We start from the raw sequence: 15,298 nt of genomic DNA, 5'->3' as shown, positions 1-15,298 counted from the left end.
ACCACCCCGAGGGAGGAGTGAGTTCGCTTGTACAGCGGAAAACATCCAGTCTCAGAGGACGCAGGAAAAACTGGGCAAGGAACCGCTTCCATTGACGCCCTGAGAACCTCTGGTTCGAAGTCAGAGTGGACTTGGACAGAAGACAAGCCACCCGAATAGGTCAGAGTGGCGAGAGTGAGCGAAGCACTCTGCTAAGAGTCAGCACTGGATGAAGCCCCGACAAGAAGGCCGTCCAGGGCAAAAGATCACTGCCAACCCTAGGGGGGCAGGACCCTAATCACAGCTGCCCCAATGAGAATACTCGAGGGGCCTTGCCTAACCCGAAGGGAAGAGCCACGAATTGGACCACTCCGATTGTCAAAGCGTAGTCAACGCTGGTGTGAAACTGCGATTGACTCCTGCCGATAGGCATCTCTGATGCCGATGGCTGCAAGGGAATCTCCTTGGGGTCTTGATTAATCCGGTGAAAAAAACACACGGAACAAAACCAAGACAATGTGAAAACGCCACACCTGGCTATGCTTGAAAAGCTAAAGATCCAGGTCGGAAGGCACTGCCCTCTTCGGGGACTAGGAATAGATTTAAGCAAAAATCTCAGAACCGTTCCCAGTCGGGAACCGGTACAATTACTCCATTGGCCTGCCAGAAATGCCACGGCCTGTGAGGAGGCGGCGGCCTAGGAGCCGGGAGGAGTTGACAGAGAAAATCTGTTCGGCGGGTGGACAGAAGTCCATCCTGTAGCCAAGGGAGATATAATCTCGCCCCCACTGAACGGAGACGTGTTAGAACCCTACGTCGCCAAGTGGAGAGAGCCTGCCACCGACCAAGGAGGTTGTTGGCGTGGCTAAATAGCTCGGAGGAAGCTGACTCAGTGACAGCATCTCCTGCGGCCTTCTGAAGACGCAGCTTCGAGCCATTTGGTTCTATGAACCTAGGCTGAGCTAGAGGACGATCAGATGGAGGAACTGAAACCACCGAAACCTCAACTGATTCCTGTCCTGGACAGGTTCCCTGGTTTAGGTTTGTGGCAAGGAAGAACACTCCCTGCCAAGAGCTTCCTTTCCTGACACAAAGCAAGAAACTGCCTAGATCTGGCTAGCAGGGGGTGTATATGCTAGGAGGGAGGAGCTACACGTTTTTGAGTGTAGCAACTTTGTGTGTCCTCCGGGGGCAGTAGCATACACCCCATGGTTTGGGTCTCCCATAGGAACGATAAAGAAAAATCTGTTTGGCGGGTGGACAGAATTCCATCCTGTAGCCATGGGAGATATAATCCCGCCCCCACTGAACGGAGACGTGTTAGAACCATACGTCGCCAAGTGGAGAGAGCCTGCCACCGACCAAGGAGGTTGTTGGCGTGGCTAGATAGCTCGGAGGAAGCTGACTCAGTGGCAGCATCTCCTGCGGTCTTCTGAAGACGCAGCTTCGAGCCATTTGGTTCTATGAACCTAGGCCGAGCTAGAGGACGATCAGATGGAGGAACGGAAACCACCGAAACCTCAACTGATTCCTGCCCTGGACAGGTTCCCTGGTTTAGGTTTGTGGCAAGGAAGAACTCTCCCCGCCAAGAGCTTCCTTAATTTCATCCAGTTGGTTCCGAAGAGACTGGTCCCACCAAAGGGGAGCCCAGCAAGGAACCTTTATAGAGGCATCTGCCTTCCATTTCCGAAGCCACAGGAGCCTGCGGATAGCGAGGAAAGTAGCCAAGACCACCGCCGTGCGGTGTCCAGCATGGTAGACCTGGCCTAGGATGAAAAGACTGAAGTCTGGAAGTTCAGGCAACCGTTTTGGGCATAGAGTCCCTGTGAGGGAATGCATCTCCTTCAGAGAAGCAGAGAAGGTACAAAAAAACCGCACTGCTGTAAAGCTGAGGAGAACGAACCTCCTGCCGCCCCCATACCGACTTGGCCAAAAGGACAACCGGGCGGACCGCAAAACCTTAAGTGAGGAGCCATCAGCCACTGACATAACGGTCCGGGCTGAGCCACCTGAGGTGAATGAGCCCACTTTTTGACCACCATTGGTGGACAGGGGAAACACAGTCCTCAGAATCACGCTTCATGGGAAGCGACTGTCAGAGCGGACCCTGGGCTTGGTCACAGGGGCCTGAAAACTGGAGTGATTAAGGAACACACGTTGTGTTCTCCTAGGTAAGGTAACTCCGGCGGATTGAGGTCCAGTACAAAATTAATGTACCGTGGGATCCTTATAGGGGTGCCGTCAGCCACTGATACAACTATCCGGGCTGAAAGTCTAGAGACCGGAGGGGCCACCCTTGGCGAATGAGTACACTCCTTGACCACCTCTGATGGGAGGGGGAAACAGGCAGCAGAACCCCGCTTTGGGGTCTGCAGGACAGGCTGTGGGCTTGGACGCAGCGGCTGAAAACTGGAGTGGTTAAGGAACACACTCCTCGTCCTGTTAAAGGTATACTGATGCCTTTCTGCCAGCGGGGAATACTCCCCTGATACAGGCGGATGGAGGTCCAGTACAAGTATAATGGACGCAATCCAATCATTCGCATCTGCGTCACCTACGGACGGATCAATGTACATAAAGTAGCGTCCGAGCCCCTGGCAGAGACATCCTCCTCGTCCAGTGAATTAGCTCGTAATCGGAGCTACGGGACGGGGAGGACAGGGGACCCTGTGTCTCCCTGTCAGGAGGATGGGGTCTGAGTCCAGAATGAGAGTCCTTTGTGAGCTTTGCTGAGCGAGCTGAAGCAGAAAACGCCCTGAGAAGGGGGCTGCATGCTCAGCAGATGCCGGGACAGCCGACCCCTGGAAATAGGATTCCCCCAGGGGTCAACCACCGAAACCGGAGCAGCTGGAGGGACCACTAATGAGCCTCCAAGCTGAGGGCCACAGTGGTTATGAGCTCGGTACAGCCGTACGAGACTACCTGCAGTGAATAATAAAAACAGCCTGCAGCCTCGCTCTGTGAGACATGCTGCAGAGGTGGGGGCTCTGTCTAGAATGGCCCCCAGCATATATAAACAGATAACATAAGCAGCTGCACAAACCGGAGGTTGTGGCTGCCAAATCGTTTAAACAGACATGTCTGTGACCTCTAGTCCCTCAGCCCAGGTCCCCACTTGTCACAATGTGGAATCTCTGTGCCTATGCAGGCACAGAGAACGCTGAGAAAATGGCGACCGGAGCGAGGAGAGGGGGCGGGGCCTACTCTGAGAGCGGCAAATGAGGTAGCCAGGGGAGGGAATCCTTCCTCAGTGAGGAGTGTCCCTTCCCTTGTGCTGCGCAGCCGCTGGGCGGAGCCACACTGTCCCTCTGCCTGACTGACATGCAGAGACAGTGGAAACCGAAACTAGGCCTCAGGCGAAGCCGGGGCCTAGAGTAAAACATGCGGCCGGCGTGCAGGCACCCTCGGCGCGGTTCTCCAGTGAAAACTGGAGAACCGGCCGGAAACGTTTACACCAAACATAAAACACACTCCCCCAATAAATAAACATAAAGGACCCCTGGAAAGACCACTTTCTGTGGTAATAACGTCTCATATACTTAGCTTGTGAGATGCAGGTTGCCAGGTTCCTGGGGGGTGATAGCTCCGTCCAGCAGGATCCTGCAAAAGGGCTGCGGATGGAGACCGGTCTCCTGCAAAGCAGTGAGAACCGTGTTGGCTCCCACTTCAAGCCAGAGCCCCAGCATGGGATGGTGAAGGAGCGCGGCATGAGAAGGCTCCAGCCTTGGAAATCAACCTTAACAGCACCGCCGACACAGTGGGGTGAGAAGGGACATGCCGGGAGTCCAGCTGGACCCGCTTTTCTTCCAAATCTTTGATCCAGAAGGAAAAATCAAAAATCAAAATCACAGAATGCATGTGTGTGTGATCCTCCTGAAACACAAAGCATTGAACTGGCTAGGACTGGCTAGCAGGGGGTGTATATGCTGGGAGGGAGGAGCTACACGTTTTGAGTGTAGTACTTTGTGTGTCCTCCGGAGGCAGTAGCTATACACCCATGGTCTGGGTCTCCCATAGGAACGATAAAGAAAAAATAGTATTCGGCATGTTGGCCTGTCTAAGTGTTACTATGTATGGGGGAATCCAGAATGATTGCTTTTGGCCGAATGATCCAACGGCCACTTAAATGACCTCATGACGGATAGTAGCGATATTTATGGGTTATCTTCCAATAAGTGCAGGTGCTACAAGGTTTCTGCTTTTCATTTGTGTGGGAGAAGTTGAATGTCTGCTGGTGCGTGCCCACGATCAGTGTTTGCAGCGTTTTGGATGCGGCATTCTTCAGCTGTGTCCAAAACGCTGCATTGTACAGTACAAGCACAGTGGAGGGATTTCTAGAAATCCTGTGCCCGCTGTGCTTGTTTTTTCCGCAGCAAACCCTGATCTGCGGTGCGTCTTTCCAGACTGCAGCATGTCAGTTGTTTATCGCGCATTCGCCTGTGTCCTCCGTAGGGAGAACACAAGTGAGAGACTTCAGCGCCCTGAACCCTGATCATGGGCACATACCCTTAGGCTCGTGTACACAGAACACCCTACATACAGCCCGGTGTGCCCATCATTCCCTTTTTCTTTGTGTACCTTTTCTATTCTGATCACCACCACCTATATATACCTCTGTAGGAGCCCTGACTTAAGGCCGCTTTACACGCAGCGACATCACTAACGAGATATCACTGGGGTCACGGAATTTGTGACGCACATCCGGCCTCGTTAGCAACGTCGTTGCGTGTGACACTTACAAGCGACCGCTAACGATCCCAAATACTCACCAAATCATTGATTGATTGTTGACACGTCGTTCATTTTCCAAATATCGTTGCTCATTTGGTTGTTCGTCGTTCCTGTCGTTCCATCGCTACGTGTGACACCCCGGGACCGACGAACAACACCGTCCCTGCGTCCTCTGGTAACGAGGTGGGCGTGACTTTCATGCGGCTGCTCTTTGCCCCTCCGCTTCTATTGGACGGCTGCCGTGTGACGCCGCAGGAACCGCCCCCTTAGAAAGGACGTTGTTCGCCATCCACAGCGACGTCGTTAGGAAGGTAAGTTCGTGTGACGCGTTCCTGCGATATTGTTCGCTATAGGCAGCGATTTGCCTGTGACGCACGAACGATGGGGGTGGGTGCTATCCCTAGCGACATGCGATGTCGCAGCGTGTAAAGCGGCCTTTACTATGACCATACCACCTCCCCAGAGAAGTACCAATCTTGGTGTTGGTGTAGCAATGTGCCAAATCACAAATTCCCGCAGTGCTCCGCTATATGTATCTGCTTCTGCTTCCGGACCTTGTGTTCTTTTCTCTCGCCTGCTGATATCTGAACATTTCTGTGAATGGCCACCGGATGGAAAGCTCCAGCCTTGATGATATACAATCAGGTCAGAGCATGATTGGAGCAGAGAAGGGGGTCAGCGTCTGCCTGCTGCGCTCTGGTCCAGCCTCAGAGTAGTAATTGCTTTCAGTCCTCACCACACTATATGGTCACGGTCTGGAAGTAGTAGACGTCTTAGGCTGCTTTCACACATCCGGTTTTGCAGTGCGGCTCGAAAACCTATGCAACGGATGCGGCGAAAAAAACAGATCCGTTGCATAAGTTTTTCCATGCGGCCCGTCCGTTTTTTGCCAGATGCGGCTTGATACTGAGCATCCGCAGTGCAAAAAACCGCATCCGGCGTCCATAGGCTTGCATTGTAAATCTCGCCGGATCCAGCGTGATGCGTTTTTTTCGCCGCACAAAAAAAGTGCCAGGCAACGTTCCATCATGGGCTAAATATGCCGCATCCGGCAAAAAACGGACGCAACGCAAGGCCATGCGGCCCAATACGGCGCTAATGCAAGTCTATGCAGAAAAAAACTCAACCGGCGGCAAAAAAAAAAAGGTTGCGTTTTTTCTGCAAAGCGCCGTATTGTGCCGCACAGCAAAAACAGGATGTGTGAAAGCAGCCTTAGCACCAGCTGACAGGCAATCCTTACAGGAAAGCCGTTACTTTGTTTTCATCGCAATGCTTTATACATTTACAGATCCGTTTCCACATGGACCTGCACCAGGTGAGTCCCACCTTCACCTTCACCTTGATTTTTAGGTCTTTATGGCTATCAGGACTCTGATGCTAATCTCTGAATTATGGCAAATGGCTAATTTTCAGTAGAAATTAGCAACCGGCCAAACGTAAAAGGGGTTGTCTACCGCTTTACAGCCTTTACTTAAAGCACCGCTCCAGTGTTTTATTTCAGCACGCGAGTGGCGCTTAAAACCCCTGTTGTGTATTTTATCGGCGATACTCCGGTCCCGCAGCGCTATCTTGTGACAATCACGTCTGGAAGTTAGAAGTTACGTCACAAGCTCTCAATCTAACTCTATGAATGCCAGAACGAGGGTCTCATAGACTTGTATTGAGTTGTGACCTCCAGATTACTCCATGAAACATTAGCGAAGCTGGCAGGTCACAAACTACAGAAAACCACTGATGGAAGATGAAGACGCTGTAAGGTGAGTATAAGACCAGGAGCCGGGCACTTAAAGGGAACCTGTCACCAGATTTGGTGACTATAAGCTGCGGCCACCACCAGTGGGCTCTTATATACAGCATTCTAACATACTGTATATAAGAGCCCAGGCCGCTGTGTAGAACATAAACATGACTTTATAATACTTACCTAAGGGGCGATGCAGACTGGTCAGATGACCGTCTCCATTCTCCGGGTGCAGCGCCTCCTCTTTTGGCCATCTTTGTCCTCCTTGTTCTGAAGCCTGGGTGCTTAATGCGTCCTACGTCATCCACACAGGCTAACATTGAGGTCCTCTGTAAAATCTGAGAACACCATTAACCCTGCAATGGATTCGGCAAAACAAATCTTTCCCAATTTTGGCTCCTGACGTGGGAGTTGTTTTACTAGTACATAACTTCACTAGTGTATGCATGAGAGCAGACAGCAGCTGCAGAACTACAAGGCTCAGCATACTCCATTCACTAGTGTATGCAGGAGAGCAGACAGCAGCTGCAGAACTACAAGGCTCAGCATACTCCATCCCAGACTGTATGCAGTTTTTTGGCAAAAAAGAGAAAAAAAAAATGACGTGGGCTTCGCCATATTTTGTATGCTAGCCGGGTACAGCAGGCAGGTACGGGCTGCCCCCAACCCCCAGCTGCCTATTTGTACCCGGCTGGGAACCAAAAATATAGAGAAGCCCTTTTTTTTTTTTTTAATTATTTCATGAATTTCATGAAATAATTTAAAAAAAAATGACGTGAGCTTCGCCTAATTTTGGTGTCCAGCCGGGTACAACTAGGCAGCTGGGGAATGGAATCCACAGTGAAGGGTGCCCAAGCTTTCTGGGCACCCCCACTGCGAATTGCAGTCCGCAACCACCCCAGAAAATGGCGCTTTCATAGAAGCGCCATCTTCTGGCGCTGTATCCAACTCTTCCAGCTGCCCTGATGCCGGGTGGCTAGCCGGGTAATAATGGAGTTAGGGCTAGCTGTATATTATCAGCTAGCCCTAAGCCCGAAATTCATGGTGTCACGCCAATATTAGACATGGCCACCATGAATTTCTAGTAATGATAAAAAAAAAAAAAAAAAAAAAAAAAAAAACACACAAAAATATTTTTATTAGAAATAAAACACAACACAATTAGTGACTCCATCTTTATTGAAATAAACCCCCCTCCGCAGTAATCCTGGGTTAGGGTCCCGCGCCGTCCAATCCGGATCCAATATCATCTGATCGGTTTGCTGGAAGGCAAAGCGATCAGATGATGTGTCAGGATCAAGTGCCTGAATCCCATCACACATCAGCTGATTGTATAAAAGCCGATTATACAATCAGCTGATGCATCAGTGCCAAAAAAAAAAAAAAAAAAAAAAATACATACTTATGTGCTGTGGTGATTACCGGCAGCTCCTGGAGCGATCGATTGGACAGGAGTATGATCCTGTCCCATCGCTGCAGGAGCGGCCGGTAATCAGCTGATGAAGTCCCCTGACAGCAGGATCAGCTGATAGCCGGCCGGACACGAAAAAGCTGGCGAGACTACGATCAGCTGATGCGTCAGGTGACTGCATCAGGTGATCCACGGCCAGGTCCTGCAAGCTTCGTGCGTGCCCCGGGGAGACTGCACACAGCCGAAGCGGCGGGACCGGGACAGGGGCTGGAAGCAAGCATGGCACCCGGACCCTGCAGACGAAGGGAATTTTGTTACTTACCGTAAATTCCTTTTCTTCTAGCTCCTATTGGGAGACCCAGACGATTGGGTGTATAGCTACTGCCTCCGGAGGCCACACAAAGCATTACACTAAAAAGTGTAAGGCCCCTCCCCTTCTGGCTATACACCCCCCGTGGGATCACGGGCTGCTCAGTTTTAGTGCTAAAGCAAGAAGGAGGAAAGCCAATAACTGGTTTAAACAAATTCACTCCGAAGTAACATCGGAGAACTGAAAACCGTTCAACATGAACAACATGTGTACCCGAACAAAACCAAAAATCCCGAAGGACAACAGGGCGGGTGCTGGGTCTCCCAATAGGAGCTAGAAGAAAAGGAATTTACGGTAAGTAACAAAATTCCCTTCTTCTTCGGCGCTCCATTGGGAGACCCAGACGATTGGGACGTCCAAAAGCAGTCCCTGGGTGGGTAAAGAAATACCTCATGATAGAGCTGCAAAGACAGCCCTCCCCTACGGGGAGGCAACTGCCGCCTGCAGGACTCTTCTACCTAGGCTGGCGTCCGCCGAAGCATAGGTATGCACCTGATAATGTTTGGTGAAAGTGTGCAGACTCGACCAGGTAGCTGCCTGGCACACTTGTTGAGCCGTAGCCTGGTGTCGTAATGCCCAGGACGCACCCACGGCTCTGGTTGAGTGGGCCTTCAGCCCAGATGGAACCGGAAGCCCTGCAGAACGGTAGGCTTCAAGAATTGGTTCTTTGATCCATCGAGCCAGGGTGGCTTTGGAAGCCTGCGACCCTTTGCGCTTACCAGCGACAAGGACAAAGAGTGCATCCGAGCGGCGCAGGGGCGCCGTGCGGGAAATGTAGATTCTGAGAGCTCTCACGAGATCTAGCAAATGCAAATCCTTCTCATACCGATGAACCGGATGAGGACAAAAGGAAGGTAAGAAGATATCCTGATTAAGATGAAACGAGGATACCACCTTAGGGAGAAACTCCTGAATGGCGCGCAGCACGACCTTGTCCTGGTGAAATACCAGGAAGGGAGCCTTAGATGACAGCGCTGCTAGCTCAGACACTCTCCGAAGAGACGTGATCGCTACCAGAAAGGCCACTTTCTGTGATAGTCGAGAAAGTGAAACATCCCTTAGAGGCTCGAAGGGCGGCTTCTGGAGAGCAACTAGTACCCTGTTCAGATCCCATGGATCTAACGGCCGCTTGTACGGGGGTGCGATATGACAAACCCCCTGCAGGAACGTGCGCACCTTAGGAAGCCGTGCTAGACGCTTCTGAAAAAACACGGATAGCGCCGAGACTTGCCCTTTAAGGGAGCCGAGCGACAAGCCCTTTTCTAACCCAGATTGCAGGAAGGAAAGAAAAGTAGGCAATGCAAATGGCCAGGGAGACACTCCCTGAGCAGAGCACCAGGATAAGAATATCTTCCACGTTCTGTGGTAGATCTTAGCCGATGTGGGCTTCCTAGCCTGTCTCATGGTGGCAACAACCCCTTGAGATAATCCTGAAGACGTTAGGATCCAGGACTCAATGGCCACACAGTCAGGTTCAGGGCCGCAGAATTCAGATGGAAAAACGGCCCTTGGGACAGTAAGTCTGGCCGGTCTGGTAGTGCCCACGGTTGGTCGACCGTGAGATGCCACAGATCCGGGTACCACGACCTCCTCGGCCAGTCTGGGGCGACGAGTATGACGCGGCTGCAATCGGATCTTATCTTGCGTAGCACTCTGGGCAAGAGTGCCAGAGGTGGAAACACATAAGGGAGCCGGAACTGCGACCAATCTTGCACTAGGGCGTCTGCCGCCAGAGCTCTTTGATCGCGAGACCGCGCCATGAAGGCCGGAACTTTGTTGTTGTGCCGAGACGCCATTAGGTCGACGTCCGGCACGCCCCAGCGGCGACAGATTTCCTGAAACACGTCCGGGTGAAGGGACCATTCCCCTGCATCCATGCCCTGGCGACTGAGGAAGTCTGCTTCCCAGTTTTCTACGCCCGGGATGTGAACTGCGGATATGGTGGATGCTCTGTCCTCCACCCACATCAGAATCCGCCGGACTTCCTGGAAGGCTTGCCGACTGCGTGTCCCTCCTTGGTGGTTGATGTATGCCACCGCTGTGGAGTTGTCCGACTGAATTCGGATCTGCTTTCCTTCCAGCCACTGCTGGAAGGCTAGTAGGGCAAGATACACTGCCCTGATTTCCAGAACATTGATCTGAAGGGTGGACTCCTGCTGAGTCCACGTACCCTGAGCTCTGTGGTGGAGAAAAACTGCTCCCCACCCTGACAGGCTCGCGTCTGTCGTGACCACCGCCCAGGATGGGGGTAGAAAGGATCTTCCCTGTGACAATGAGGTGGGAAGAAGCCACCACTGCAGGGAATCCTTGGCCGTCTGGGAAAGGGAGACTTTCCTGTCCAGGGATGTTGACTTCCCGTCCCATTGGCGGAGAATGTCCCATTGAAGTGGGCGCAGATGAAACTGTGCAAACGGGACTGCCTCCATTGCCGCCACCATCTTCCCTAGGAAGTGCATGAGGCGTCTTAAGGAGTGCGACTGACCGTGAAGGAGAGATTGCACCCCTGTCTGTAGTGCACGCTGCTTGTCCAGCGGAAGCTTCACTATCGCTGAGAGAGTATGAAACTCCATGCCAAGATACGTTAGTGATTGGGTCGGTGACAGATTTGACTTTGGAAAGTTGATGATCCACCCGAAAGTCTGGAGAGTTTCCAGCGCAACATTCAGGCTGAGTTGGCATGCCCCTTGAGAGGGTGCTTTGACAAGAAGATCGTCTAAGTACGGGATCACCGAGTGTCCCTGAGAGTGCAAGACTGCTACCAGTGCCGCCATGACCTTGGTGAAAACCCGTGGGGCTGTCGCCAGACCAAATGGCAGAGCTACGAACTGCAGATGGTCGTCTCCTATTACGAAGCGTAGAAAACGCTGGTGCTCTGTAGCAATCGGCACGTGGAGATAAGCATCTTTGATGTCTATTGATGCCAGGAAATCTCCTTGGGACATTGAGGCAATGACGGAGCGGAGGGATTCCATCCGGAACCGCCTGGTTTTCACATGCTTGTTGAGTAGTTTTAGGTCCAGAACAGGACGGAACGAGCCGTCCTTTTTTGGAACTACAAAGAGATTGGAGTAAAAACCTTGCCCTTGTTCCTGAAGAGGAACAGGGATCACCACTCCTTCTGCTCTTAGTGAGCCCACCGCCTGCCGAAGGGCATCCGCTCGGTCGGGATGTGGTGAGGTTCTGAAGAACCGAGGCGGAGGACGAGAACTGAACTCTATCCTGTACCCGTGAGACAAAATGTCTGTTACCCACCGGTCCTTGACCTGTGGCAGCCAAATGTCGCAAAAGCGGGAGAGCCTGCCGCCGACCGAGGATGCGGAGGGAGGAGGCCGAAAGTCATGAGGCAGCCGCCTTGGAAGCGGTACCTCCGGTTGTTTTCTTGGGGCGTGAGTGAGCCCGCCAGGAATCAGAGCTCCTTTGCTCTTTCTGAGTCCCCTTGGAGGAGGAGAATTGGGGCTTGCCCGAGCCGCGAAAGGACCGAAACTTCGACTGCCACTTCCTCTGTTGAGGTTTGCTTGATCTGGGCTGGGGTAAGGAAGAGTCCTTACCCTTGGACTGTTTAATGATTTCAACCAATTGCTCACCAAACAGTCTGTCTCCAGATAATGGCAAGCTGGTTAAACATTTTTTAAAAGCAGAATCTGCTTTCCATTCTTTTAACCACAAGGCTCTGCGCAAAACCACAGAGTTGGCGGACGCCATTGAGGTACGGCTCGTAGAATCCAGTACCGCGTTGATAGCGTAGGTCGCAAACGCAGACATTTGCGTAGTTAAGGACGCCACTTGCGGCACTGCTGGACGTATGATAGAGTCCACCTGTGCCAGACCAGCTGAAATAGCTTGGAGCGCCCACACGGCCGCGAATGCTGGAGCAAACGACGCGCCGATAGCTTCATAGACAGATTTCAACCAAAGGTCCATCTGTCTGTCATTGGCATCTTTAAGTGAAGCCCCATCCTCCACTGCAACTATGGATCTAGCTGCAAGCCTGGAGATTGGGGGATCCACCTTTGGACACTGGGTCCAGCGTTTGACCACGTCAGGGGGAAAGGGATAACGTGTATCCTTAAGACGTTTGGAGAAACGCTTGTCTGGATAAGCATGGTGTTTCTGGACTGATTCTCTGAAGTCAGAGTGGTCCAGAAAAGTACTCAATTTACGCTTGGGATACCGGAAATGGAATTTCTCCTGCTGGGCAGCTGCCTCCTCTGCTGAAGGGGCTGGGGGAGAAATATCCAACAGCCTATTGATGGCCGCTATAAGGTCATTTACCATGGCGTCACCATCAGGCGTATCCAGATTGAGTGCGGTCTCAGGACTAGACTCCTGATCACCCCCCTCTGTCTCATCATATAGAGACCCTTCTCGCTGAGACCCTGACCAGCGTGATGACGTGGAGGGTCTCTCCCAGCGAGCTCGCTTAGGCTGCCTGGGATTGTCATCAGAGTCAGAGCCTTCAGCCTGTGATGCCTGGGACCCCCTTGAAGTACGGATTAGTTCCAACTGAGGGGGACCGGGGAGCAGAGATACAGCAGTGTCCCTGGTCTGAGCCACTGGCCTGGACTGCAAGGTCTCCAGGATTTTTGTCATAGTCACAGACATTTTATCAGCAAAAACTGCAAATTCTGTCCCCGTCACCGGGGCAGGGTTCACAGGCGTCTCTGCCTGGGCCACTACCACCCTAGACTCTGGCTGACGAAGTGCCACCGGGAGCGAACATTGCACACAATGGGGGTCGTTGGAGCCTGCCGGTAGATTAGCCCCACATGCTGTACAAGCAGTGTATACAGCCTGTGCCTTGGCCCCCTTGCGTTTTGTGGATGACATGTTGTTGTCTCCTCAGAGCATATAGGGTATAAAGCCAAGAAGCGACCTTACAGTGCAATATATATATATAGATATATCTGGTACAGGAAAAAGTACACCAAATAACACTGTGGCACTAGTGGGGCCAGCACGAATGTGCTGCTTACCGCCCGCTTAACGCGGGTGTGTGGTCGCCAGAAATCCCTTGTCTGGGTCTCCCAGAGCCTGCGTCCGTTCCCCAGCCATACTGCATGCAGGAATGGCTGCCGGCGTCTCTGTGGAGGGGGGGCGGGCCCTGGGTGTGCTCAGACAAAAAGCGGGAAACCTGCGTCCCACTGTGCCCAGTGAGAGGGCTGGAGCATGTAAATAAGGCTCCAGCCCTCGGCGCTGACGATTGCACAACGCCTGTCCCCTTCCCTGATTGACAGGGAGGGGGCGGGAACGAAGCGGAGCTAGGCCGCAAAAGCCGGGGACTAGATTTATAAGCGCCGCCGTCGTAAAAGCACGGTCGGCGCTAAGTCCCCGGCGCACCAGGGCTGTGGAGTCGGAGTCGGAGTCGTGGAGTCGGAGTCGGAGCTCATTTTGGTGGAGTCGGAGTCGGTATAAAATGCACCGACTCCGACTCCTAAAATATATAATAAATTGGGGACAGGAGTGCAATGCAGAATGTGCTGAATATTTTACTAAATAACAACATTTAGTATAATGCTTATATTTAAGTGAAAAATTTATTGTAGTACAATGTGAACATCAGACATTTAATTGTTTTTATGATACAATAATCAAGATATTTGGATAGAACATAAAATATTTATTGGAATACAACTTTAGAACACAAAAAAACTAATAAATTGTAAATATGTAATATATATAATATATATATATATATACAGTGTATATACACACACAAGATATATATGTAATCTACTGTATATTACATAGTGTATTACATATTTACAATTTATTACAGTTTTTTGTGTTCTAAAGTTGTATTCCAATAAATATATTTTATGTTCTATCCAAATATCTTGATTATTGTATCATAAAAATTATTAAATGTCTGATGTTCACATACACATATTCATGTACTACAATAAATTTTTCACCTAACTATAAGCAATATATGTAGGAGTCGGAGTCGGAGCCGGAGTCGGAGTCGGAGCCGGAGTCGGAGTCGGTGCAAGAGAATTTGAGGAGTCGGAGTCGGAGTCGAAGGTTTGGCTTACCGACTCCACAGCCCTGCGGCGCACTACAAGTCCCAGCCGCGCCGCCGCTCCCGGAGCGGCCGGAGCGGTAGTTCCCAACACATAAAGTCACTCAGCTAAGCTGCAGTGACTCAAACCCCAGCGCGCAGCGCTACTGTCCCCGGCGCACTAGCACACCCAGCAAGTCTGGAGTGTGCGCGGCCAGTCCATAGGGGGACACAGAGTACCTGAATGTTGCAGGGCCTTGTCCCTGAACGGTACCCCGGCTCCTTATCCAGCAGGTTCAATGGGTCTGTGGACGGAGCCCGGCCTCAGGGCTTGGAGGCCGGTAAGATCCCACTTCCTCAGAGCCCCTCAGGGGGATGGGGAAGGAAAACAGCATGTGGGCTCCAGCCTCCGTACCCACAATGGGTACCTCAACCTTACAAACCGCAAGTGGGGTGAGAAGGGAGCATGCTGGGGGCCCTATATGGGCTCTCTTTTCTTCCATCCGATATAGTCAGCAGCTACTGCTGACTAAACAGTGGAGCTATGCGTGGATGTATGACCTCCTTCGCACACAAAGCTTGAAAACTGAGCAGCCCGTGATCCCACGGGGGGTGTATAGCCAGAAGGGGAGGGGCCTTACACTTTTTAGTGTAATGCTTTGTGTGGCCTCCGGAGGCAGTAGCTATACACCCAATCGTCTGGGTCTCCCAATGGAGCGCCGAAGAAAGGTGAGTATGACATACACATACACACTCACTCCGCGTCCGGTCACCTGTGCTGCTGGTGGGAGTATATGATCACACTGCCGACACCGCCCGCTCTCCTGACAGCTGAGCACAGCGGGCGGGTGGACAGTGTGATCACATACTTGCGTGACAGGGGGGATTTCAGTTGGAGAAACCCCCCCTGTACTCCACACTGGCGCCCCGTACCTCCCACAGCTGAATGCTGGTAGCGCGCGCTCTGCCTTCACCGCTCCACACACTGGCATCCTCCGGCTCCTCCCCTCGATGCTGGGCTGTGACATCAGGTAGTCACCGCCCACAGCCCAGTCAATCACTGTGAGT

General features: G+C 52.0%; 1 protein-coding gene across 2 annotated transcripts in view; it reads right to left on the bottom strand.

Annotated features, from left to right (window-relative positions):
* The window catches only part of DHX37 (DEAH-box helicase 37), a 218,764-nt gene that overhangs the window by 75,658 nt on the left and 127,808 nt on the right, over positions 1 to 15,298 (bottom strand). The gene's annotated exons all lie outside the window — the stretch shown is intronic.

The sequence above is a fragment of the Anomaloglossus baeobatrachus genome, chromosome 1 (genome assembly GCF_048569485.1).
Source record: "Anomaloglossus baeobatrachus isolate aAnoBae1 chromosome 1, aAnoBae1.hap1, whole genome shotgun sequence".
NCBI lineage: Eukaryota > Metazoa > Chordata > Amphibia > Anura > Aromobatidae > Anomaloglossus > Anomaloglossus baeobatrachus.
This window is presented reverse-complemented; position numbering and strand designations above follow the sequence as displayed.